Genomic DNA, 26128 nt, shown 5'->3' on the forward strand with positions numbered 1-26128 from the left:
GACAGAGGCAAGACCACAAGAAATTATGCTCTTTATGGCTTCATCTATTCTTAAAGGTATGCTACACAGATACTCTACATCCCCATTTTATAAGCTTAAAATGTTGTCTATATATACTAAGGTACGTTACAAAGTAGCTAGCTGACAACACTCTACTAGCATATGTTTTTCCTTTTACAATTAGAATCAAGAACATTCAGTAAGCAACAAAATGTTAACTACTTCTCAGTCCTAAAATCTTCATATAGTCTGTATATCTGATTTTTATATTGTTTAAATCTTAAGATTTCCTTAGTGGTCTTACAATTATGGATACAGGTGTATCCAGTCTGCTGCCACAATCTGTGTCATAGGTAACTTCTTAATTCATTCTGTGACTTGTTTGTGTCTTTCGGCTTTTCCCGGTTAGGGGTCGCCACAGCAGAACCCCGGTCTGCTAATGATTGACAGTAGATTTTTACGTGCTGGCTTGCCGGGCCTAACGCACAACCTTCAACGAAGGAACGCCCATTTACGCATATCGCCATACAGAAGACGCTCTGCGAATCGAACGGGCAACGTCTGTGAGGCGACAACGCTACCGCAGCACCACCACCGCGACTTACTCTGCATATTTAACTCAGTCCCGAACACTTCTGTTTGTTCTTCAGACTCGTTTTGCCTGTTTGTAATGTCAAGTTTAACTTAGGGTTGCCACCTTTTCAAATGCCCAAAGTGGGACATTTTTGGTACAAACGTCAGATTTTGCAGGCCAAAACATACCCACGGCCAGTACAAAGTACAGAACTTCACTTTTTTGCCTAAAGCTTATGCTTGTAGTATTTTAGTTGCTTATATGGTTTCTTATAATATTTAGGCATTTCAGATACAGAATAACTGTATTATGCAACTATTACATAAAATGTAGGAAATAGTTTTGTCCTAAAATCTCAGGACATTTGCCATTTTTACAATTTTTTTGCTGGACACAACTGCCCAAAGAGGGACTGTCCCTCGCAAAGTGGGACAGGTGGTAAACCCTAGTTTAACTTCAGTACATACTCCCAAGCTTACTTAATTCCTACTAGTAGCATTTTAATACGCCAATCTCTGAGAATTCTACATGACTTCACCAGTTCCTTTCTCTGTAAAGGTATTCCTGATTCTGTTCTATACAGATGTCATCTATTTGTTTTGCAGCTCTGCAAATCTGCTGCCTGAACACAAGATTTAGTTTCAGATATTTTTTCACACTAAAACAGATTCAAACTGACCCCCTACACATTGTGGTCTGTGTACTCGCACTCTTGTCTCCCTTTCTCAAACTGCGACATTTTAGCATGCTAATCATAGTATGTTTTCTGTTAAACTTTTTTTTTCTTAACAGACTGTTATTAAAACAGAATCAATGTAATGTTGCTCAAAGTATTAGTTACTTTAAGTATACTTCTCAGCCTTCTACCCATCAGGAATTATGCAAGTGATAATTCAATGCCTTGCAGTGCTGTAGTCAAGATCCTCCCTTTCCAATATCTGCACTCTTTCCGAATACTTTTTATTATGTATATTATTCTTTTAGCTTAACCATTATTTAGTAGACATCTTCTACTTAACATAATGCATTCAAATTCACACGTATCTACTTGACATAATGCATTCAAATTCACACGTATTTACAAATATTTTAAATACACAACTTCCAAATTATGGACAATTATTAGAAATAAATGCATCTGCACGTCTTTGAAATGTGGGAGGAAACTGGAGCACCTGGAGGAAACCCACACAAATGCAGGGAGGACATGCAGACTCCACACAGAAGGCACCCTGCTGCACCACTGTGCCATCCTCTTTAGTTCTTCATACAGAAAATATTTTGTTTGCTTCTTCAGACAGAACGTGTTCACCAAATAAGTATGGATATTTTTTCCAACATGTATCATTATGTTAAATCATATTGCTGCAAATGAAACAGTAATTCTGTAGACTTGGAAATACAAGGACTTTCTGATGCTTATTTAGTCAGACTCATCTAACATCTCTTTTCTAAATATGTATTTATATATTTCCTTGTATCCTTACATACATACCGGTTAGCATTTCTTTTCATTTTAAGAGTATTCAATAAACACCTGAATGCCAATGGAGCAACAGGTAGCACACTCACCTTTAGTGCAGAGGGCTGTGGGTTCTATTCCCACACCAGGTCGATTGAGGGGTGACACTGCAATGCAGCATAATAGGAGTATGACACTCCTGGGTGTACCATTCTTTGGATGAGACATTAAACCAAGGCTCTATCTGGTTTTGTAGTAGCTCAGGTGGACGTAAAAGTTCCCACAGCATCTGTCAAAAAAGGATAGGAGAAGTTCCCTGATGCCCTGGCCAAATTTCCCCTAGTAGTATAAATGCCACCTCTGGTTTCCCATGAAGAGGGGCTACTATCCTATTGGGACTAACCTGGTTAACAAAGGGTAAATTAAATAAAAATGTTTATTTACACATTTTCTTATAGTGGCTAGACTTCTTAACTATGTGCAAATCTGATTTGTACATCAGTAAATGCTCTCAATCCATATGTTAATGGTCTGTTTTCTTGCATAATTACTGCTTCAGTTTCAAACTGACTAAGTAGACAACTGGTTTAAGCAGTGTCATTATATTTCAAAGTTAGTGCCTGAGTAACAAACTTCAGCATTTCAAAACAACTGTCTTATTTTAATTACCTTTTTTACCTCTGTGTCATCCTCTAACAGCTTTCCCAAAGGCATTGTAATATCTGACAAGCATAGTATGAGCTGTTCCAAGTACTACACTTTCTCCTAAAATACCATTACAGTCTGTTTATCTCCTGGTGTGGGCATATGTCTTATTGTGTTTAACTTCTCTGTAGTTGGCTTAAGACTGTCAGAAGTTAAAAGGACAACCATATGCTTCAAAGTGGCTGCAAAAATGTGGAGCTTATATTTCACTTCAGATTATAGTGTCTTAATTTGAATTTTAGTTTGATCAGTCTCAAGCCAAGCTCCTACTTTGTCTAACCTCAGTTCAGCAAATCATTGATGTTTACTACATATCCAGAATGTCAGCATTCTGTGTACTGCCTCTCTGGCACACTTCTAGTTCTGAAAAAATACCAAAGTTTAACTGGTGAACTTTACATCTTCCCAGTGTTGTATTAAGCATGGACAGTTTTGAGTTTCTTTCTAAAACTTGAATTTCTAAAACCTGAACTTACAAAAACCCTAGTTTGCATTAAAACTAAAAACCATTTTTATTAGGCAAAATGGGTACAAGCTTTCCAACTGTTGGCAATGGATAATGCTCTTCTTAATTACATTCGTTTTACCATGCCAGCCTTTTCACATGTTAAGCAAGTCAATATATTTGGTTGAATTGCATTCTAATCCAAAAGGCACGAAATGAAGCCACGTTTCTTCTTGCATTCTCGTGCAATTAATATATGACTCACAGTCTTCCTTTTATGCCCTGAATATTTCACTAATGCACAAACTGATTTACTCAGTTTGTCTTCCAAGCTTAAAAAATATAGAATCTATAACAGTGGAGTTATCTCTGATGTTTAGCTTAAATATAACAATACCTTTGCCAGTAGTAATAAACTTTTAAGTCCAAGCAAAGCACTGCTTTATGCAAGGGAGCACTGCAGTCACTCTCTGGACATTCAAAATTTCAGCAAACATTTTTCTTCTTGCTCATGTTTAGTCTGCACAACATGTGGACTGTATAAAATATTCTTATTTTGTTTTTTTTTTTTAAACACATTTTCGCAAAGTGACTTCTGCTACCATGTCATCCACAAATTGGATTAAAGGAAAACTTTTCTTGTTTTCATGCTTCTAATCACACATAATATATAGCATTTTATTTTCAACTGTTCAATGCTTCTTTATCACCATCTTAAGAACCTTGTGGCTCTGTGCATTGTTATAAAGTGCATTTTAGTGCTTTGCTTCTTTCACACTTTAATTTTAATAATTTTTTTTATGCTGACCTCTTCCATACCTTCAGCATACTAGAAAGTTCACTTACTCGCATACGTCCAGTGTTTTATCCACAGTCAGATCTGATTCTCTTAGTCTCTTACTAAGCCATTTTTAATACCACAGATGATTCCTTCTCTGATTAATGAATTATTAATATCATTACATTCAGTCTTTTGCCCAATTTTAATTTAGCTACATAAACAACAGTTTCCTGTTAACCCTGATTCCCTTTGAAGGGCAAAAGTCTGACAGGCGACTTTTGTCGGTTCACAAAGATATTTAAATTCATCTCCGATAAGAGTTAAATTCATCTCTCGCTCTCTTCTTTGATGTTAAAATTCTTATATACATTTATGATTTCCTATCCGTGAAATATGCAAATATTTCACACTGTAGCTTTTTTGTTTTGCCTGTATTTTCACTCAAAATGGGCTACGGTATGAAGTTCTGAATCTATTGCTTTAAGTATTATGACAAATGAGAGACAACGGTAGCACTGGATCATTGTTGTGCCAGAAACCTGACAAAAGTGGCATACATGGCAATTAGCCAGCATACAGTGGTGCAGCGGTTAGCGTTGTCGCCTCACAGCAAGAGGTTCTCCCATTCAATTCTCAGCTGAAGCGCCTTCTGTGTGGAGTCTACATGTCCTCCCCGTGGTCAAGTGACGTTTAAAGACATGCAGGTAGGTGCGTGCTTGAATGAGTGTGCCATCTTTGAAGGTTGGGCGTCGGGCTGGCAACTCAGCACAGTAAAAATCCACTGCCAATCATTAGCGGACCAGAGTTCCGCTGTGGCGACCCCTAATCGGGAAAAGCCAAAAGACTTTTTAGACTTACAATAAGAAAAGCTATCTAAAGGAAACCCACACAAGGCCAATGAACACAGGCCAAAGACAAAATGACCAAATCAGGACTGAAGGTCATACCTTTGAATAGTGACACAGATGTATTATAACAAAGCCACAATACTACAGTTAAACTGTTATCACCTGTACCTCTTTATGCAAGACAGTTCATATTTGGGTTATCATTCCCTGCAAAAAAAAAACATGAAAAATGGCAAAGGTACTGAAATATTAGGACCAGAAATATTTTCTAACTTTAATCTAAATTGTTGCACAAATCAAGTATTCAGAGTCTGAAACACATTAGTATGATGTGAAACAACTTATCATCCAAGCAATACACCAAAACTCATGGTCTAATCACCCCATATAAAAATCTTACAAACCTATGCACAGCAAATAAACTACTGGCAGCTAGACAAAAACCCAACAATAAAGCAGAGGATTCACTTTTCTCTAACACTGTGGGAACAATCTGGAACCTACATCCTTTTGAACTCGCATCTCTTTCTTCAACTCCACTATTCAAAACGAAACTCAAAATATACCTTACAACCCACTGGCTATGTCCTTGTACCACCCCAGACTAAGAATTCTCTTCCTGTTAGCCTAGTGTCTCACACTATATACTACTCACTTCATTGCTACTTTTAAGACCATCATCTTTCTACCCCGCTGTTAAATCTGACCAGTTAGCTAACTTGAGACTGTATAAAATCCATTCTTCTCAGATACTATTACAGGTTAGGATGATCGTACCCAGCAAGGAGTTTATGAATGTGTCACTGCCTTATATACACGTCACTGCCTTTTAAATAATGTGTCCTTGCCTTGTAAATAATTATTTGTTCTTCTGTGATGTATATCCAACTTTGATTTTGGAATGTCTCACACCCTTCTAAATAATTTTTTTCTTCTATTATTGTTTGGTCTCAAAAAAAAAAAAAAGTTTGTTATCTCTCATGATTACTATGTTACCATGTAAACAGCTGATTTGTCTGACAAGTGAACTGTATCTGTAGTTGCAACTATCTGCTTTTTTTATGTGGAGCTTTTCTCCCCGAGCCTCTACTGAAAATGGACATATATCCAGTTAGACTAGCCCGGTCAACAAATGTAAAATAAATAAATAAATAAATGTTAGCAGTAACTTATACAAAAGTGAGTTTTTATTTAGCAAAAAATGAAGTCTAGCCTTTTACACTGGCTGTATGGTTATCCAGGAAACTCTCATTCTGCCATTAAAAATGTTCATGCTGCTTGAGTGAAAAGGTGACAATTTTACATTAAATTAAGTCAACATTCTCCTTGTAGAATTTTAACACAATTCACTTTACAAAACATTAGATTTACGAAAAATACAAAACAATCAACAATACAAGTGAAATAAAGAACTGGTTTGAATCTCAGCTTCTCCAAGTTTCTGCTACAAATCAATAATATTGCTCATGTACCAACTCCTTCACTCAACTCTTTCTGGAATTCATAAACTCCAATGCCCTGGATCAACTTATCCACGCCCCCACCAAGGGCAACAATATCCTAGATCTAGTCATTACCAACATGAGAGACCGGTGTTCCACACCTGAAGTCAACGCCTCATTGGTCCGATCCGACCCTAAGCTAATTACCCTAGATATCCACATCCTACCCCCACCCCCATTAAGGAAACCATTGTAAAATATTTCTCCAAAGTCAACTTCATGCTTCTTAAGACAGAAGTGGTGAACTTCATGACACCTATGCAGATGGACAACACAGTTACGACTACTGAATCCTACACATTTGCACTTTACAAGCACTTACGAGTGCATGGATCGTGCTATCCCAAACAGAAACAAGATGCTATCCTCCAAAAAAAGGTAGGCAATCTGGTGGTCCCCTGCCATAAACAAACTGTACGACAGAAGGAAGAAACTGTTGCAAAAGAGAGTAAAATCCCATGAGTGGAGGAGCTCCCTGGTCAGCCTCTGTGAGAAGCTGAGATCCCTAATAAAATCCTGCAAAGCTAGTTACGAAATCAAAATCGCCACTGATTCTAAAGACAACCACAAAGCATTCTATAGCTATGTCAAGAATCCCAATGGCAACACTCAGATCTGCTCTGAGTTACAGCACAATGGCATTAAATATACAGACCCAACTGATATTGCTAACATCTTGGCAGATAGGTTCAGTGCTAACTTTACCCCCCTCTCACCCCCTAAAGAGCCAATCTCTATACCAGAAGAATGCAAAGTTCCTGTAATCACGGCTGCACAGGTAAAAACCACACTCTCCAAAGCCAAGAACACAGCATCCATGGGACCAGACAACATCCCAGGCTGCATTCTACACAAACTACAGAACGAACTGGCACCCCACCTAAGTACCATGTTCAATCATAGCCTCACCTCAGGCTTTGTGCCTGCTGAATGGCGCACAGCAACGGTTATCAAACTCCACAAGGGGGTAGCCACCACGGACCCCGGGAACTACCGCCCCATTAGCCCGACGAGTCTGGTCTGCAAGGCCATGGAACGTATCATTATTGAACTTATAAACAAAGACATTGGTAATCTCCAAACTCTGGACCCCACCCAGTTTGGGTTTGTAAAAAGCAGATTATGTCTCCTAAACCTGATAGACTTCTTTGAAGCAGTCACCAAAGCCGTAGACAAGGGTAAGGTGGTTAACACAGCCTATCTAGATCTTGCCAAGGTTTTTGACACCATCCCCCACTCTGGAATTATAGATAAATTCACTAAACTAGGTATAAATCCCTATGTCACAAGATGGGTTGCCAACTGGCTCACTAACAGAACCCACACTGTGAAAGTAGCAGACTCCAAATTCGACTTCAGACCAGTGACAAGTGGAGTACCACAGGGTTCAGTCCTGGGTCCTCTCCTGTTTGGTATCTACTTCTCTGAAGTACAGGCTAACACAGAAGGTCTTTGGCTAACGAAGTTTGCAGATGACTGTAAACTAGGAGCCATAATCGAAACTCCTAACGATATGGACATCCTACAAAAGGGCCTCACTGAGACAGATGCCTGGTGTCAAAGCCATGGCCTCAAGCTCAATGCCAAAAAGTGCATTGTCATCCCCTTTGGTAAAAACTCTGTACCCATGAACTACAATAGTATACTTAACACCGAAAGTGTGATAAGAGGCCTTGGGACACAGGTGGACAGTAGTCTCTCCTTTGATAATCACATCACCACAGTAGTCAGGAAATCCTTCTACATGGCACACCTCATCACAAAAGGTTTCTCATCCAGAAAAAAAGAGGTAATTGTTCCCCTCTACTCATCACTCATTAGACCCATTATAGAGTACAACGCCCCTTTTGCTATGTACCTCACAAGACATCTACAATAACTGGAAAGACCGCAGAAATACCTCACAAAGAGGATTACCGGCCTCAAACAGATGCCCTAGGCAAACAGTCTAAAAAAACTCCAGCTTTACTCCGTTGCATATCGCCTACTCAGAGGTGATCTCTGCCTAACATACAAAGCTATGTCAAACCCAGAGCTGTTGGACATGCTCCACTTAAAGAAATCCCAATCCCTCCGAGCTACACGCCCTATGGACCTAAACCTTGTCACCACAATAAACAGAACATGCCAGAGGGATAGATTCCTGTCCCATAGACTTCCCACACTCTGGAATAAACTACCTATCTATATCAAACAAAACTCCTCATTAGCACTCTTCAAGAAAAATCCTGATGATTGGATGGGAAATAGGAAATTCACCCCAGGGATCACCTCTGTGGCTCTGTTCAACAGTGGCACAGGAAAATAATTTTCTTAGGTGGCAAAATTCAGGGTATCTTTTTGGCTGGGCTTGCATAGGCCCCAGGGCCGATAGCTTAGTACCTACCTATGAGCAACTAACTGAGATGCCAGTGCCAGTCATTCTGATTACAACAGAGAAGAAGAAGCACAGCAGGCAAAATCAAGAATGTGTACTTTCATACTTCTCAACTACACAGATTTTAGCAGAATGCCCAGATTTCTGCCTCAGATATTTTATCTGTTCCTCATAAAATATGTGGTTTTATGACAAATCACGGAGGACTGAAGTCACTAAAATGACCAAATAGTCACATATACTTGAGACCGAGACTTCATATCCTGCAGAAAATGCATGCTAACACAAATCCTATTATTCTAGCAACTTTGTTTAAAAAACAATATTTAAAATGTGCCCCTATTTTGGGCCTTTGTCCAGATTTCTTGCGTTAAGAGGCATGTGTATATTTCATACCGAGGATAAAGATGAATTGCGTCCCACCATACCTCAGATATACCGCATTATGAAGAACGTTCCTCGTCTTGGGCCTTAGAAAGTCTACGTTTCTCGACTTCCACATCGAAAGGGTCTGTCACACATTCAATGTAAGGAATTATTTAAATTGCAACCATGGTAAATAATACGAATTCATGTTAACTCATTAAAAGAACCATTTACAAGTACAAAGCACCGCAGTTAACGTTCCAAGTTGAACTTGTTAGTAACCGTTCCAAAATTTGCCCACTTTCTCTACATTATGAGAGATGATCTTCCACATTTTGGAAATAAAACGTTGTGAGTCTCATCTCGGATAGTGACCCTGACCCTGAGTACTGGAGAACGATAGCACTACAACCTTTCTGCAGTTTGATTAGCCTAGGCACACATCAATCAAAGACAAAACTTGGAATTTCCCGAGAGGCGGGACTGGTGAAAGGACGATTTTTTATTACTTCCTTGTTCAGGAAAACAAAATAGTTGTTACTGGGTACACTGTGACACTGTGCAGTTTGTATAGGGATTGAAATTTCTACACAACTACAGACAGCCTTTCCGCGGGGTGAGTAAAACAAAACCTCTGTGAACGTATGGCAGGGCTTTAGCATCATCTTGACGTACCTCCCACGGCCGTATGTGCTTAGTGTTGCTGTCTGTTCTTGGAGACAGTTTTTAAAGGTTGGCACACTATGCTGCATGATGTCCCTGAATCTAGAATTTGGAGTGTTCAGAGATGGGGAATACACGAACATTGTTGTTTGAATAGTATCCTCGTTGCTTGACTGTTGTAGTTGTCAACTATTGTAAACAGTGGAAGTTGCTTTGTGCTTATGTGTTTATCAAAGGTTCTGTTTTAGACTTAATTCTATGCTAGTTCATTTTAATAAGTAATATGTCGAGTTAGTTACATTTTTTTCTCTCGGAAAAAAACGCGTCAATAAATAAACTGGTTGTTCAGTGGAGTATTTAGAAACCCACGATTTAAAGAATACGTATGACTAATAGTTAACTCTTCGGATAGGAAGGGCTGTTATGCTTTACATTGAACAATGCATTGCTGTAACTAGGAAAGCCTGTTTAATAATATCATTCAGCATTCCCAACTGTTGTGTATTTCCTGCAAGCGGAACAGGTGACATCCCTGCTTTATTATTTTTTTAAATCTGAAGAGGTAGTTCTTTTACGTTGCAGTGTAATTGATGACTCCTGCTATAGTGTCAGGGTTAACAGATTTTTGTAATGGGTAGCTTGGAAACAGGGTAGTGATGGGTCATGAAAACTGCATAGTTTTTTTTGCTTATCTATCTTTTTGTTAATGTTGGTGACAACAGTGTGGATGTCATTTACAGCGATTTGTGGAAAATGACTTAGAGCTGAAATATTACTGGTGTATTTTCTGCAGCTGTGAGATATGCATGTTTCACATCACTGTGTTTGTAGGGGTTAAAACCTCCAATATTACTGAACTGTTTACTGCTGTGGAGAGTGATTGTGTATGTGTTGCATCATTGTATGTACCTGTAACAATGTATGTGCGTGTCTGTCAGTTTTAGATCTGCACTCAAGTGCAGCCCAGTGTTCTCCATTATCATGCATGTGTATATATATTTATAGTACCCCTTTATCGGTGTGTGTGTGTGTGTGTGTGTGTGTGTGTGTGTGTGTGTGTGTGTGTGTATATATATATATATATATATATATATATATATATATATATATATATATATATAAATAATGTGTCTATACATATTTCTGTGCATGAAACACATGCATATATTTTTGTGTGTGTATATATAGAACATAAATATCTTGAAGGTATACATGTGTGTATATGTGCATTGTGTGTATGTGTATAGATATGTTTATGTTTGTGTCTACATTTGTGTATTGTGAGACAGAGAGAGAGAAATGCACCAAAAATGGTGGAAGATTAGCAGGTATACTTTGGCTAATAGCAGGAGCACCCCACCGACTGTAAAACATTGCTAGTGGTGTGAATTTAGAGTAGCAAAATGGAGAGGGTGCTGTTGAGTTATGTTAGGTGAGCTAGAGCTTGTTTTAGAGTTTTATGAGCATCCACCAAATTACTTGATTCATCGGCCATTTTCAGTAGGAAAATTGGGATTGGGCTGGTGGAGAGTGTTGCTATAGGGATTAGGTTGGTGAAGCGAGGTACAAACAGGTTTATTTGAACCTCAGGACCCACCAAAATTAAATAGGCTCTAGATATCATCTCCTGACTTTCAGACTGATATTTGTAATTAGTGATTTTAATTTGATGTTCACTACAACTAGAGATCTGTAAAAATGTGGAAGAAAAAGTACATGTTCATTTTTAGTGTTCTATCCAACATATCTGTAGTTATTCATCTGTGTCTTACTGACTGGAGATTATGTAGCTTTTGATCTGTAAAACCTGATCTGGTTGGCACATAGATCTTGATTATGACTAAAAGTGGTTTAAGGTTCATGGAGGATGCATCTCAAGGTATTGCTTACGGTAAATCCATATAAAGTGCAGCAGATTTTTTCAAACACAGTGTCAGTGGTGCAACAGGTTACACACTTGCTTCTGGTACAGAAGGCTGTGGAGTTTATTCCCACACCAGCTAGATTGATTGGTGACACTTTAGATGCTGTACTCTTGAGCGTGTTGTCCTTCAGATGAGATATTAAACCGAGGCCCCATCTGCTTGAGTTGTTGGTAGCTTAGTTGGATGCAAAAGATTCCACAGCATCTATTGAAGAGAGCGGGGAATGTTACTCGATGCCCTGACTAGGTTTACCTTTATTAGTATAAATACCACCTTGGATCTCCCCTGAAAAGAGTTTACTAGCATAGTGAGACTAGACCATTTTGCAAAAGGATAAATAACTAAATGAAAAACACATCTGAAACATAGCCAGTTTTGTTGTTGCCTTTTATATGTATATTGATGGTTTTATAACTTTTTGCATAAGCTAAAACAATATCATAAATTTAGTTTTCCTGTGTTTTTCTAAACAAATGCAAAATTGCCTGAAAAAACAGCCTTTATAGTTGTTTATATTTTTTAGTTAAACACATTTGTATGGCCAAGTTAGTTCATCTTTAGTTACTAGGGATTGTTATGGTCACACCGGTCAGTCAGCAGTATTTGTGATTGTCCACTATTGATAAATGCATAAATGTATTTCTCATTTTTCTTGTACTGAGGACTGATACCAGGAAATCTTGTCAATGTTTTGTGACTTGGTCAGAAATATTGAGTAGGTTACATACTTTTACTGGGGAATTTTTTTTTTTTTTTTGTTCTGAGTGCAGGTTTAAGAATTTTTCCCCCAAGATCCCTATTAATACTATAGGGATCTAGCTGATTAGGACTGCAGAGGATTGCAAGCCAGATGTAGTTAACAAATCCCCAAAAGACTTGGCCATCCCGCAAGAAGGTTTGTCCCAGACAAATAACTGGTGTCAGAATCATGGTTGAAAACTAAATGCCAAAAAATGCTTTTTTGCACCCTTTGAGAAGTTACCCGTGTCTGGGAACTATCACATTGATAATATATCCCTAAGAATTCCCAGTTTGAGGTATGGGAACTTATGTGGACAGCAACCTGTCTTTTGGCCAACATGTGTCCACCGTGGTGAGGAAGTCCTTCTGTACCATGCAGCTCAGTGGGAATGCTTCTAGGTCCAAGGATGCCATTGTCCCCTTTTACTCAGCCTTCATAAGGCCAGTCATTGAGTATAATGCCCCTTTGGCATGTGTGTCCAAACAAGTGCCAGCTGTAACACCCACAGAGATGCCTTACAAAAACAGTACTAGTTATAAGCAATTTACTCTACATGGGCTGCCTCAAAGCTGTGTCACTTTACTCTGTCTCTTATAGGTTGCTAAGAGGTGACGTGTCTGGCATACAAGGCATCATGTGATCCAATACTGATGGACCTGCTGTGCATTAAGTCAAAAGGCATCAGAAATACTCAGTCCAGGAATCTAAACCTTTTCTGCAGCATCAACAGAGAGGTTTAGAAGGGCAGGTATATTTTGCAGAAGATACCATTACTCTTGAACAGACTCCCCATCCACATAAAATAAAGTTTAGCACTGTCCAAATTCAAGCATAACTTGGATCTTTGTATGGGAAATGGAACTTTTATCTCAGTATTCCTTCCTGTACTGCTAATGGACAGAGGCAACTCCTAATTTTTTTTAACCCATCCTTGAGGCCTTTCAAAATAAGTATGGTATGATCTCAGTTATTATCACTAGAGGTAATACAAACATAGTCCACGAAAGGATAATTAATTTTAACACTAAGCAAGATAGGATAATTCCTAGCACTTCTTCTTTCGGCTTTTCCCGGTCAGGGGTCGCCACAGCGGATCATCTGTCCGCTTATGATTGGCAGTGGAGTTTTACGGTGTCGAGTTGCCAGCCCGGCGCCCAACCTTCCACAGAAGGCACAGGATAATTCCTAGCACCAAATGTGAAATTTTGCAAAGCTTAAAATGGCCCTCAAGGACAGTTAGTACTATCCTATGAGCCTGTGAACCTATGAACTACAAATAGGAGAGATGACCTATGCCAGTGATCTTTCGAGGATTGTCTGACAGTACCACACTTTTTAAATAAACTGAAGTAGAAGTGATTTCCTATTTGCTAAAAGAGTGAAAAGAAAAAGAATGAAGCACTCTGAATATGAAAGTAATTATGACCTAATGTTTATGTTGCAGATAGTGATGGATTTTCTTTTAGAAAACAAAATGCTATTTGTGTCAGATTTGTGAATGTCTGTTTTGGGGAATTTTGTTTTCTTGTTATTGCTTCACGATATTCCTTTGTTAATGAAGTTGCAATTACTTATTTCCATTGACTTCTTGAGAGATTCTTACCGACCTCTGACCTCTTGCATGTCCTCAGCCACTACAACCTTTTCCCACTAAATTTTCCACTTGAAACCAGGTTTAGATTGTCCATATGTAGGCTGAAGGCTGATGAACAACAGAGCACTGGCTGCTTTTACCAACTGATGTTTTAGTCATAGGCGACTCCATAGTGAGACACACAGATGGCCCCCTTCACCAGGCTAGACAAAGAGAAAATCACGGTCAGCTGCCAGGATCTGTCAAGTCACACATGCACTCAAGTCACTCAACAGCTTGTACCATTATGATGATGTCATAGCCCATGTTGGGGTAAATGACATGAGACATACCTCATATTGTCCGAGTTGGTGACTCCAGCTCTACCAGTAGACCCGTCACCAGTGGCATACCACAAGGTTCTGTACTGGGACCTTTACTGTTTGGAATCTATTTTTTGGAAGTCCAGGCTAAAGTAGACTGCCTTAGGCTTACCAAGTTCACTGACTATTGCAAATTAGGACCCCAACGATGTTAACATATTATAGGAGGGGCTAACACAGACAGATGATTTGTGCCAAAGTCACAGTCTAAAACTGAACACAAAAAAGTGCATTATTATCCCCTGTAGCAAAGCAGAATTCCCTGCTAATGACAATATTGACAGCAGTTCCCTAAGTTCAAAACCAGTGGTACGAGATCGGGGAACACATGTTGATAGCAATCTGAACTTTGACCACCCACCGTTCATTGGGAAAGTTATTTAGAAAGCAGAGAGTTAATTTGGCAGCTTAGATTAGATGCTTCTAAAAATCCGGGAATGAACGATAGCATTAGCATCAATAGTATACTGAAGGTGAAAAGAAACAAATTATGACTTATTGAATTTTAACATCATTGGGTCCCATTATATCAACTTTGTGGCATTAATATGAAAAACATTATAACATTTTTTAAAAAAACAAAAATTATTTATTTAATGTGCATTAATTGTTATAGAAAAAGAATAAATAGAAATTAATGCACCACACTTACACACACACAATTTATGCAAGGCTTACTATCTGTCTTTTTTAGTGTAAGAATTAAATGTAATACATTTTTAAAGTTTTAGTAATTTACTATTTTTTAATTATTTAAAATATATGTTTACACAAAAATTCAAGCAATCTACATTTTTTATGGTTTTAAACATATCAGTCATGTTCAATGTATAACATACTGTAATGCATTTTTTGGTGTATGCACAATTTACTGAGTGATGGAAGAACATTTACTAACTTCAAAATGCTCTTAGTAAAGCACTGTTGCACTTTAAATGTTGATTGTAATTAATTAATGATTTTAACAGGCCTATTAACCTGAATATATAAGCAGTACGGCCATAAACTCAATTTAACCTTGAAAAAGCCTGAGACTGCTCAGGCGAAAGCGCTTGGATTTATTTGAACTGTTTTTTGCCTGGTATCCAGAATAAAAGAATTGCGTGGAAGCTGTGTCCATTTGGAATTTCTAAAACTTGTTCTTGTGGATTTACACTTTTCGTCACCACCTTTATTTTCCAACAGCAGGAAGGTTGGAGGACAAGCTCCTAGAGTTCACAATTTAATATTTTTTGTCAGAGTCTTGTGGTACTTCCTTTTTGGTTCATTTGGCTTGTCTTTGTCTATCGAAGATAAATAGTCACACAGAGTCAGATGCTTACCCCATGCCTATGACAGACGAGGGCCTAGAGCAGCTGGGTGGGGCTAAGTATCTTACAACCATTGTTCTTACCAAGGGTTATTGGCAGGTGCCGTTGGCTCCCATTGCTAGAGAGACGCCAGCCTTTGTGACCCCTTTTGGCTGGTATGATTTCACAAAGATGCCCCTTGCGATGAAAAATGCCCCAGCGACTTTCCAGTGGCTGGTAGATCATATCCTAGCAGGAGCAGGAGGGTTTGCCCTTGCTTACTTATATGATATTGCCATATGCAGCCATTCCTGGCAAGAGCACCTTCAACGTGTCACGGAGGTGTTGGGCAGACTACAGAGGGCAGGGTTGACCATTAAGCTGAGCAAATGTCGGGTGGGTATGGCAGAGGTCTCCTACCTGGGACATAGAGTGGGGAGTGGTAATATCAGGCCAGAACCAGCCAAAGTAGACGCCATTCAGGCATGGCCTGCACCTGTTATGAAAAAGCAGGTGAGGGCATTCTTAGGGACAGCAGGGTACTGCAGAAAGTTCATCCCCAGTTATAGTACCATAGCTGCTCCCTTCACAGACCTGACACGGAAGAACAGGCCAGTTAAGGTAGTGTGGACCACAGGATGTGAGCAGGCATTCCAGAAGCTTAAAGAAGCTTTGGGAGGACCCCCTGTGTTAGCCAGTCCAGATTACAGCAAATAATTTGTTGTGCAAGTGGATGCTTCGAATCATGGGGTGGGGGCTGTACTTGGCCAGCTTTCTTCAGAGGGAGAGAACACCCAGTGGTTTATCTCAGTCATAGGCTCCAACCCAGGGAGGAATGCTATGCAGCTGTAGAAAAGGAATGTTTAGCCATAGCGTGGGCACTGCAGAAACTTCAGCCTTATCTGTATGGAAGAAAATTTACAGTAGTGACCCATCACGACCCCCCCTAACATGGTTAAACGGAGCCAGCCAGCAAAATGCCAAGTTGCTAAGATGGAGCTTAGGGTTGCAAGCATATGATACGTTGGTGCAGCACCACAGTGAGATTAGCAACGCCAGTGGAGATGGGCTCTCAAGACATGGAATGGGGTAAGGTATACTCAGACCTAACACTCTCAAGCAACATTTGTCAAGGGTCACTTGAAAAACTAGCTTGAGTTCTCTGGGGGCGGGGGATGTGTGAAGATAGATGAAGGCTGCCAGGCTAGCCAGATAAAAAAAATGGTGTTAAATGTGGAACTGCAAAAATGTAACAACAGTGCACTCTGCTGTAACAAACCTGACAAGTCGGTTCTTTGATGTCAAAACTTGGAGCCGATATGTCTGGATGAAGGAATTCTGTCTATTGTTTTGAGGCCAGAGTTAATGGCTAGAATTTGCATATATAATTCCTTTTATTGCTGTGGTTCCTGAACAGCTGCAAGATCATAGGGGCTATTGGCTTCTGAGAGTTTGTTAGCCTAGGAACCAGAAAGAAATGATGTAATCTGAAATGAATATGTGGTACTGTGTTATCAATTTAAGGAGAGAAAGAATGAGGGCATTAGAGCATTTGCCTTGAGAACATCCAACTCACCACTGTGCCTGTGTCTGTATGTAAGTAGGATCTTAGACTTTAGTGTTTCTCTTAGAAATAGCTAGGAAATAGTAAGATTAGACTAAGTGTTTTTTCTGTGTTGGTCAGAACTTTTCTATGGTATTATTTTAAGTATTTGTCTGTGATCTCTGAACTCTAGACTAGCACTGTGTAGTAAGAAGTATTGTCTTGTGTTTTTATTATTTATTATTAAATATTTTTTAAACCTTTCAACTGTAGCTGTTTTGTGTAGAGATAATTTAGGCTGTAGAGTACATTATATATGGATTTTATATATAAATATATATATATATATATATATATATATATATATATATATATATAGTGATACTGTACCAAGTCACAGTAATAATTGGACCACCCTTTAATAAGAGCCTTTGAGTAGGTGATTAAATATTAGTGGGTGGTGGCAAGTGGTACTGCCGTATAGTCTGGGTAAAAGGGGCACAGCTAGAGAACCTGCCCCAGCCTTCCCCAGGAGTGTCTGTGTGGTTGTATACAACTCTTATCTCAAAGTGTGTGTGTCAGCTACTTGGGCAGGAACACGAAGCACTGTTTGGACAGAGAGGATGCTGGAGGTTTTAGCTTGCCCACTAGGCTGAGATTTGGACCCTTTAGCTGTGCCAGTGGGGAGTCTTATTGGGGACCTGGAGAGAAAGGGAGAAACCTGCTCCAAATTGACTGTGATCTCTGTGTGCTCTTAAGGGAAGTTGTACTTTACTGTATGTATTTATTATCCTTTCCCTATATGGATGCCCCTCACTGGTGTTAGTGGTGAGGATTGAGGCTCCTTGATTGTTGGCCTGTGCACTGGCGTCACAGATATGTTTAACATACAGAGAAAAAATACACGTGAACTGCAAAAATAGTTTTCACTTTATTAAACAACAGAGTGAAAATAATACTTTGAAGAGACAAAAAGAGGTTGATAAAACTGAGGCAAGGAATAATGAAACCATAGATACTTTGTGTGGGACAATTTGATGAAACCTTTAGGGGTAATGCCTGAAGACCTTTATTCATATAGGCTTGGAAAGTGGAAAGTTTTTGTGATGTGACTGTGACGAAAGGAGGTACTGCCAGCACAGCTATCTGGAATTTTGTAATTAATTATATGTCATTTGTGAATATCAAACTGATTTTTACAAGATGCTTTAGTTACAAATGTATTAGAACAGTATGTCATACAAGATGCTGGTGTTACAAATGTATTAGAAATGTGTCTTGTGTATATCAAACTGATTATTACAGACATTTCTGTTGAAAAGATATCTGTAAAGTTCTTCTGTTTGAAATGTATCCACAGTGCGCCTTACTGGAGAGAACAGAAATGTACATGCACTCTAGTAACTGTTTAAAGGTGTATGTCTTAACAGTGGAAACTGGAGGGTTAACCTCAGTCCAGCAAACATTAGAAAAATGTCTGACATTAAATCACTTTATGGGCAAAAAAGTCATAAAGATGCTATCTCACAGGTTTCAGTGCAGCCAGCGACACAAATTGCATACTAGGAAGCTTTCGCTTTGTATTTGGGGTGAACTAATTAATACTCTGGAAGCATGACTTCCAGCCCCTGCCAGAGAGCTGAGCAAAAGCCCTTTGTGTGTGTGTGTGTGTGTGTGTGTGTGTGTGTGTGTGTGTGTGTGTGTGTGTGTGTGTGTGTGTGTGTGTGTGTTTACAGGTAGGTGCCAAGTCCTGCCAGCTTCCAGCAATGGGGGTTTTGCATGGGAACTAGAAGTCAGATGACCATAAGTTACGTAATTCTGCAGGTTATCTCAGAAGTAATATTTTAGATATTATTTTGAGATGTCTCTTTTTGAGACAGAGCATTCTGTATTCTGTCCTGGGCCTGACAACAAGAAGAGCCATTCACCACATTACCTACCTTGCTCTATTAAGTAAGTTATTAGAGAATAGTGGTTGTCTTAAATTCAGTCAGGCATATTGTGAAGCTTAGTTTAGATATTGTTTTTCTTTATTTGTCTAAGCCTGTACTTCAATGTTATTTTAAATATTTCCTGTGATTTGAACTCTGATGTCACTGTAAATATATACTTACTATTTTCTTGTTCTTTTATTATTAAATATATTTAAACCTTTCTTTGTAGAGATATTTAAGTTTTGAGAGTACTTGCATATTTATTTGGTGTCACTGTGTGGACAACTCCATAATAGCCTTGCTCTTGGTCAAACTATAATTTATATTAATGTTACACATTAAAGTTAGGACTCCCTTTGTTAAGGGCCCTGAAGTAGCAGGCGAGGAGTTCTGGTGGCAGTGATAACTACCTTATAATCTGAGCAAAAGGAGCATAGCTAGTAAACCTGTGCCAGTCTTTCCTAGGTGTGCATGTTTGTGCGCGCTTGTTTGTGTGTGTTTTGTTTGTGTGTGCGTGCAAATCAAATGCCAGTCTTTCCTAGGTGTGCATGTTTGTGCGTGTTTTGTATGTGTGTGTGTGCAAATCAAATCCCAGTGTGTGTGTGTCAGCTACCTGGGCAGGAACACAAAGCACTGGTTGGACAGAGAGAGTGTTAGAGGACTTTGCTTGGAACCCTGGCTAAGGACTCCACTCTATAGCTGTAGCAGTGGAGAGTCTTATTAGGGATCTGGAGGGAGACAGACACAGACTTCCAGATCCCGGGCTGAGTAGGTTCCCTGTGTGCTCTTAAGGGAAATTGTACTTGATTGTGCTTAATATAGAGAGCTGCATCTGGCGATGCTGTGTGCGTACCTGTTATCCTCCCAGTGAACACCCCCCACTGGTGCCAGTGGTAAGGATTTAGGCTCCTTGATTATTGGCCCAAAGGTGTTGGGGAATCATGTATTTATTGGCTGGCAGTGGTGGGATATCCACATCACTTATTGATTGGCAGTGGTGGCATATCCACATCACTTATTGGTTGGTAGTGGTGGGATATCCACATCATATTATTGGTTGGGAGTGGTGGCATATCCACATGATCACCACATCACATATTGAGTTTCAGTGGTGTGGATATTGAACTCCCGTTGCCTGTAAATTGTCACTAAAGAAGGTGCTTGTACTCTCAAGCAGCCACACAGTCGACATTCAAAGTTTCATATCACAAAGCTGGCAAGTAGCCCATTGGCTGAGATGTGCCAAGCCAGAGGACTGGATGTACAACTTTCAGAAAATGGGCAGTTCAGCTTTTCCTCAGAGGACTTAAAATCCGTCTGGAGTTAAGAGACTTTAACTGGAGGCCAAACGTTTGGAACTAGAATCATCAGAGAGATTGCGGCGTTTGGAGGCTGAAGAAAAGGAGAAACTGATGGAATTAGAATTAGCAGAGAGACTGAGACATCTGTAAGCCAAAGAAAATGAGAGGCAGAGACAACATGAAATGGAAATGCTGACTCTTCACCAGGGTCATGGAGATAACGGGGAAGGGAGTAACTGTACCCCCAAAGCAATAAAGGTCAGTAAATTTCTTCCACAATTTACAGGGGGTGATAATTTTGATAGTTTTGGTAATATGTTTGAAAGAGTATGCAAACAGTGTAATGTTGACCGATGGCTCTGGGTACCTTTAGTCCATGGTAAAGCTGTAACTGCTGTTTCTTAATTGTCTGATACTGATTGCTTAAACTGTAATACAGCTAAAATTTGATGTTAAGTTGTCAATCTCGCCTTCATTCTTGCTGGATGGGTTCGGAGCCGATCCTCGGCTCCAACTCGGCACTTGCTAAGCTTGAGAACTCCTTTTACCAGCTCGAGGCAACCCTATATCCCATGATGCAAGGCGAGACTACCCCAGATCTCGTTTGCCGCTTCGCGAAGAGGTCTCTTTTTTTGCCAGCTCAGGTGAGTTTTCTAATTCAACAGTTTATTCAGGGGTTTCCCTCCCTTTTTCTTATTTTTTGTTAGTATTACATATAGTGTGTATTTCTATACTAGTGCCCACCCTATATTCCTCTTTTGGTTAGAAGTTAAAAGTTAAATTTATTTCAGTTAGGCCTAAGCCTCCCAGTTCTTTAATCCCTGTTAGTTTGTGTGTGTTTTGGGATTAATTGTGTGACTTGTTGAGTGTGTGTGTTATTGTTTTTTTTCTTAGACTATGTCTAGGGAAGGAAAGGTCTCAGGCTTCAAGAAGTGTGACTCGTGCTGTCAGAAGATGTCTCTGACAGACGGTCACACTTCTTGTGTTACCTGGGGCCTTTACACCTGCAGGACTCCTGTGCTATATGCCACTCTTTTAGCCAGAGAGTCCTGCAGGAGAGGAGGAACAAGTTGATCCTCCGTGGCTTATTAAAGCCAGAAGGTTCACCGACAAAGACTGGGTCGGGTAAACCTTCCAAGCCACCTAAGGTTCAGGCTACAGTGGTTAAGCCTTCCCCGGTGGCTCCGACTCCTTCAGAGTCGAGATCGGCTCCGGCTGGAGCCGATCTTTCTTCCTCTGAGGTGGTAGTGTCGGTTCCTTCCGGCTCCGACACACAGTCTCCAGTTGCCTTGTCGGCACCGGCTGGTGCCGACGTGTTATCCAGTATCGGAGCTGAAAAGTCTTCGGCTCCATCTGGAACCCAGAGGACGTCGGCTCCGATGGCTTCGTCCAAGAAGAGATCTCGGTCCCCTTCTCTGGAGTCGATTCGCTCGGCTCCGAGGTCTCCTCTTTTCGGAGCGAGACATTGGAGCCGATCTTCGAGATCTTCCAGGCTGTCTGACCACGATTTAGAGAGGGTGGTAAGCAGGCTGTTGAAGTCACAGGCACTAGCCCAAATGCTCCATAGCCCGTCTCAGCAGACTTCGGCTATTGCTCTTCCCCTTGAACTTCCTCCTCCGACTCTCCTCCAGAGTTCAGAGCCGGAGCTTTTCGGGACAATGACCGTGTCGGCGCCGGAGCCGATACATCCCCTTTTGGCTCCGTCGTCTTCGGCTCCGATCTCCTCCATGATACCTTCCTTGGAGGGATCCGGTCGTCGAGTTTCCCTTGTCGGCTCCGAGGGGGCTAGTGGCATCGGACCCTTGTCCGACCCCACTCTCCCTCTCGGGGCTTCGGCTTTGGTAAGCTCGGCACCGACATCGACCTCGGAGCCTTCTGTCTCAGTGGAGCTGGGAATTCCTGTCTCTTCGGAACAGGAGTATTCTGGTCTCCCTGGGAGAGGAGCCTTTGAGGTGATGAGGAGTGTCCTGGCACCTGAGCCAGGTCAACGGTCCATTCCTTTAGCTCCTCCCTCTTCGGTGCCTGTTGATGCCTCTTGCTCCCAGGCCCAGGGATCCATCGCCCCAGGTTTCCCCATTGGGAATAACTTCCTCTTCCGAGGTTTCTCCTGATCCCGCAGGGGAACCCCCGCGCAAAAGGATGTGTAAGAGGAAACGCACAGACTCCCCTGAGTCTACAACATCAGATACCGACTTAGATGAGTCGGAGGGTTCCCCCCGGTCCCCCTCTGAGGATGTCTCCTTTTCAGACATCCTGGAACTCCTCAAACAGAGGGGGAACTGGCCTTCCATTGACCCCTCCGAGGATGAGTCTGTATACCTGGAGGCTTTTGGATCCCGACCCTCCACCTCCTGGGTGTCTCCACCTTTCGACCCACTCATGCAGGTAGTGGTTTGGAAGGCGTGGGCAGCCCCGAATTCTGTGGAACCTGTCCCCAGGAGGCCATCCAAATTTATTACGGCCCCTTCAGACAAGCAGTTTCTTTCTAAGGGCGTCTCTGTGGAGGCTATGGTGGCGGCGGCCACCAAGAAGGAACTTGCGGATCCTTCCGTGCCTGTCCATCCTCCTAACAAAGACTCTAGGACCATGGATAGGTATGGCAAGTGGATGTTTTCTTCAGCGACCTTTGCTATGCGTTCGCTGAGCTACCTTTGTCATTTCACCAGACTTCAGAGAGATATTCTCAAGGAACTAGGTGAAGTGGTTCAGGATCCTTCAGCTGCTGGGGCTCAAGACAAGATTGCCTCACAGCTAGCAATCCTAAATTCTTTAACCAACTCCTCCATGCGGCTCATATCCTATGAGGCCGATGGAGCGAGCAGAGCCGCAGGCACAGGAGTGGCTCTTAGGCGTCAGGCCTGGATGCGGCTTTGTAATTTCGCGGACCCCTTTAAGGCGTCCTTCACCAATACCCCCTTTGACGGTTCGGCTTTGTTCGGACCTCAGGTGAAGGAAACCTTGACCAGGTGTGAGCAAGACGGCAAAACACTTTCTGCCGTAGGAGTCCATTTTTCCACTCCTTCAAGACCCTATCCCAAAGGTCAGAAAGGAGGAAAGATGTGGTTCCGTAAAGCCCAAGGAGTTGCGCCGGACACACGTGGTCAGTTTACCTCCAGAGGCAGAGGGGGTAACAATAATAGACGCCGCCCTAGAGGCAGGGGGGGTCCCCAGAATCAGGGTAGCAGGGAGCCTCTTCCTGACAAACCCTTTCAGCATCCCTGAGGTGTTGCCCGACTGTCCACCCTTGGAGGCAGTCGGGGGAAGGATATCGCTGTACCCAGTAGCCTGGCGTTCCCTCTCACAAGACATGTGGGTACAGTCGATCATATCCGAGGGTTACAAAATCCCCTTCGAAAGGTATCCCGTACCTCACCAATCCCTTCCAGACATCTCACCCGGTCAAAGGGATTTGGCAAAACAGGAGGTTTCAAAGCTCCTAGAAAAAAGAGCCGTCCAAACTGTTCCAGCAGACCAAGTAGGATCCGGCATCTACTCAAGATTCTTTTTGGTCCCCAAAAGGACGGGAGATTGGAGACCGATTTTAGACCTGAGCAATCTAAACAGATTTGTCAAGAAGGCAAGATTCCGGATGGTCACGCTTCAGTCCATTCTGCCCTTTTTGGGCAAGGACAACTGGATGTGCTCGTATCACATAAAGATACACAGACGCTCCAGGAGGTTTCTCCACTTTCGGCTAGGGACCAGTCATTATCAATTCAGAACCCTGCCCTTTGGCCTCACTTCAGCCCCCAGAGTGTTTACCAAATGCATGGCAGTGGTTACGGCTCATCTGAGATGTCAAGGATTCCAGGTGTTTCCTTATTTGGACGACTGGCTCCTCTCCGCCACCACCAAGCATCAGCTTCTTCAGAGCAGAGACTACACTCTGCAGCTTTGCAAAAAGTTGGGAATATCAGTGAATTTCGAAAAATCTTCTCTGCTGCCTTGCCAATCTATCACCTTTATAGGCGCAGAACTAAACACCGTCAGTATGTTAGCCAGACTAACAAATCAGAGAATTCTAGACATCCAAAAATACGTTCGGATCATATTACTGAGCAACAAAGTCAGAGCCAGATTGGTTCTGAAGGTTCTAGGTCTTATGGCTGCGGCCATTGTACTTCTACCATTAGCTCGCTTCCACATGCGTCTTCTGCAGTGGATGTTATTCACTCAGTGGTCGTTCCAGAACCTACCCATGAGGCACGAAATCTTGGTTACACAGTCGTGCAAGACTCATCTAACCTGGTGGATATCTTCCCCTCTGCTCCATCAGGGCCGACCATTTGTTCCCCCAACTCGGGTTGCCACAGTTACTACGGATGCCTCTCTGATCGGGTGGGGGGGGGGCATTATCAGGGCAGGATGGTCCACGGGACTTGGCAACCCACAGAATACCATCTGCACATAAATGTCCTGGAGATGAGAGCGGTGCTTTTAACGTTGCAAGCCCTCAACGACTTTCTTCCCTCTGGGACTATTGCAGTTCAAACGGACAACATGTCTGTAGTCTGGTACATCAACGAACAGGGTGGGACCAGGTCCTATCCTGTCGAGAAGCTCTCAGAACTTTGGCAATGGGCAATCTCCTCTCATCGGTTTCTGATAGCAACGCACATCCCCGGCAGGTCCAACCTCTTAGCGGACAGACTGAGCAGAGCCATTCTCATGCCTCACGAGTGGTCTCTCAAACAATCGGTAGTGGACGAGATTTTTCTGAAGTGGGGCACCCCTTGTTGCGACCTTTTTGCTACACCCCAAAACAGCAAATGCCCGGACTTCTTCACCCTCTTTCCCCTACCAGGCCAACCCCCGAGAGACTCTCTAACCCAGGATTGGCCCCGGGGACTTCTGTATGCCTTTCTCCCTTTCCCCTTAATTCCACAGGTCATTCAGAAAGCTACCGTTTTGAGAGCCAAGTTGATTCTCATTGCCCCTTACTGGCCTCGACAAATTTGGTTTCCGTCCCTACATCGTCATCTCCTGGTGCAGCCTTGGCATCTGGACCCATTTCCGGATCTTCTGATCCACCAAACGGGTCAACAGCACCGGGCCATTCGTTCTCTCAACCTCACTGCTTGGTTGCTCCACTTCCTATGATCTCTGATCCTGTCAGAGATATCTTAATAGCTTCCTCGTCCACCAGAACTGTTTATGCTAGCAAGTGGCGACGTTTTTCCCTATGGGCAAACTCCAGGCGCATTGATCCTTTTACTGCACCTGTGCATTCAATTTTAGATTTTCTGGCTGAAGTTTTTCAGTCAGGATCTTCTTCATCGACAGTTAAAGTTCAACTGGCGGCAATTTCTGAATATCATGTTGGCTTGCAAGATCATAACATAATGTCGCATAGACTATGCAAAGCCTTTCTGAGAGGAGTTTTTCTCTTAAGGCCTCCAGTAAGACATCCTCCTCCACAATGGGATCTGAATTTGATGTTAGCATCCTTGATTTTACCCCCCTTCGAACAGTCTGCTTCATGCTCCTTAAAGTTGCTGACCTGGAAAACAATATTCTTAGTGGCTGTCACTTCAGCAAGGAGGGTATCTGAACTTCAAGCTCTCTGCATCCGTTCCCCATACTTAGTTTTTCACAAGGACAGTTTATCCTTGAGAACTAATCCATCTTTTCTGCCCAAAGTTGTTTCTCAGACTAATATTAATCAATCCATCGATCTACCAGTTTTTTTCCCTAATTATTCTGACAGAGCTGAAC

The 26128-nt window shown here is 41.6% G+C and overlaps 1 protein-coding gene across 1 annotated transcript in view; it reads right to left on the reverse strand.

Moving 5' to 3' along the window:
* LOC122805470 overlaps positions 1–9400 on the reverse strand; it is a 44493-nt gene extending 35093 nt beyond the window's left edge. The window contains exon 1 of the mRNA XM_044075652.1: positions 9123–9400. The gene's annotated coding sequence lies outside the window, so the exon portion shown is untranslated. The remainder of the gene's footprint in view (positions 1–9122) is intronic.
* Between the last annotated feature and the right edge of the window lie 16728 nt (positions 9401–26128).

The sequence above is a fragment of the Protopterus annectens genome, chromosome 6.part1 (assembly GCF_019279795.1).
Source record: "Protopterus annectens isolate FY-2018-M chromosome 6.part1, PAN1.0, whole genome shotgun sequence".
NCBI classification, from domain to species: Eukaryota; Metazoa; Chordata; order Ceratodontiformes; family Protopteridae; genus Protopterus; species Protopterus annectens.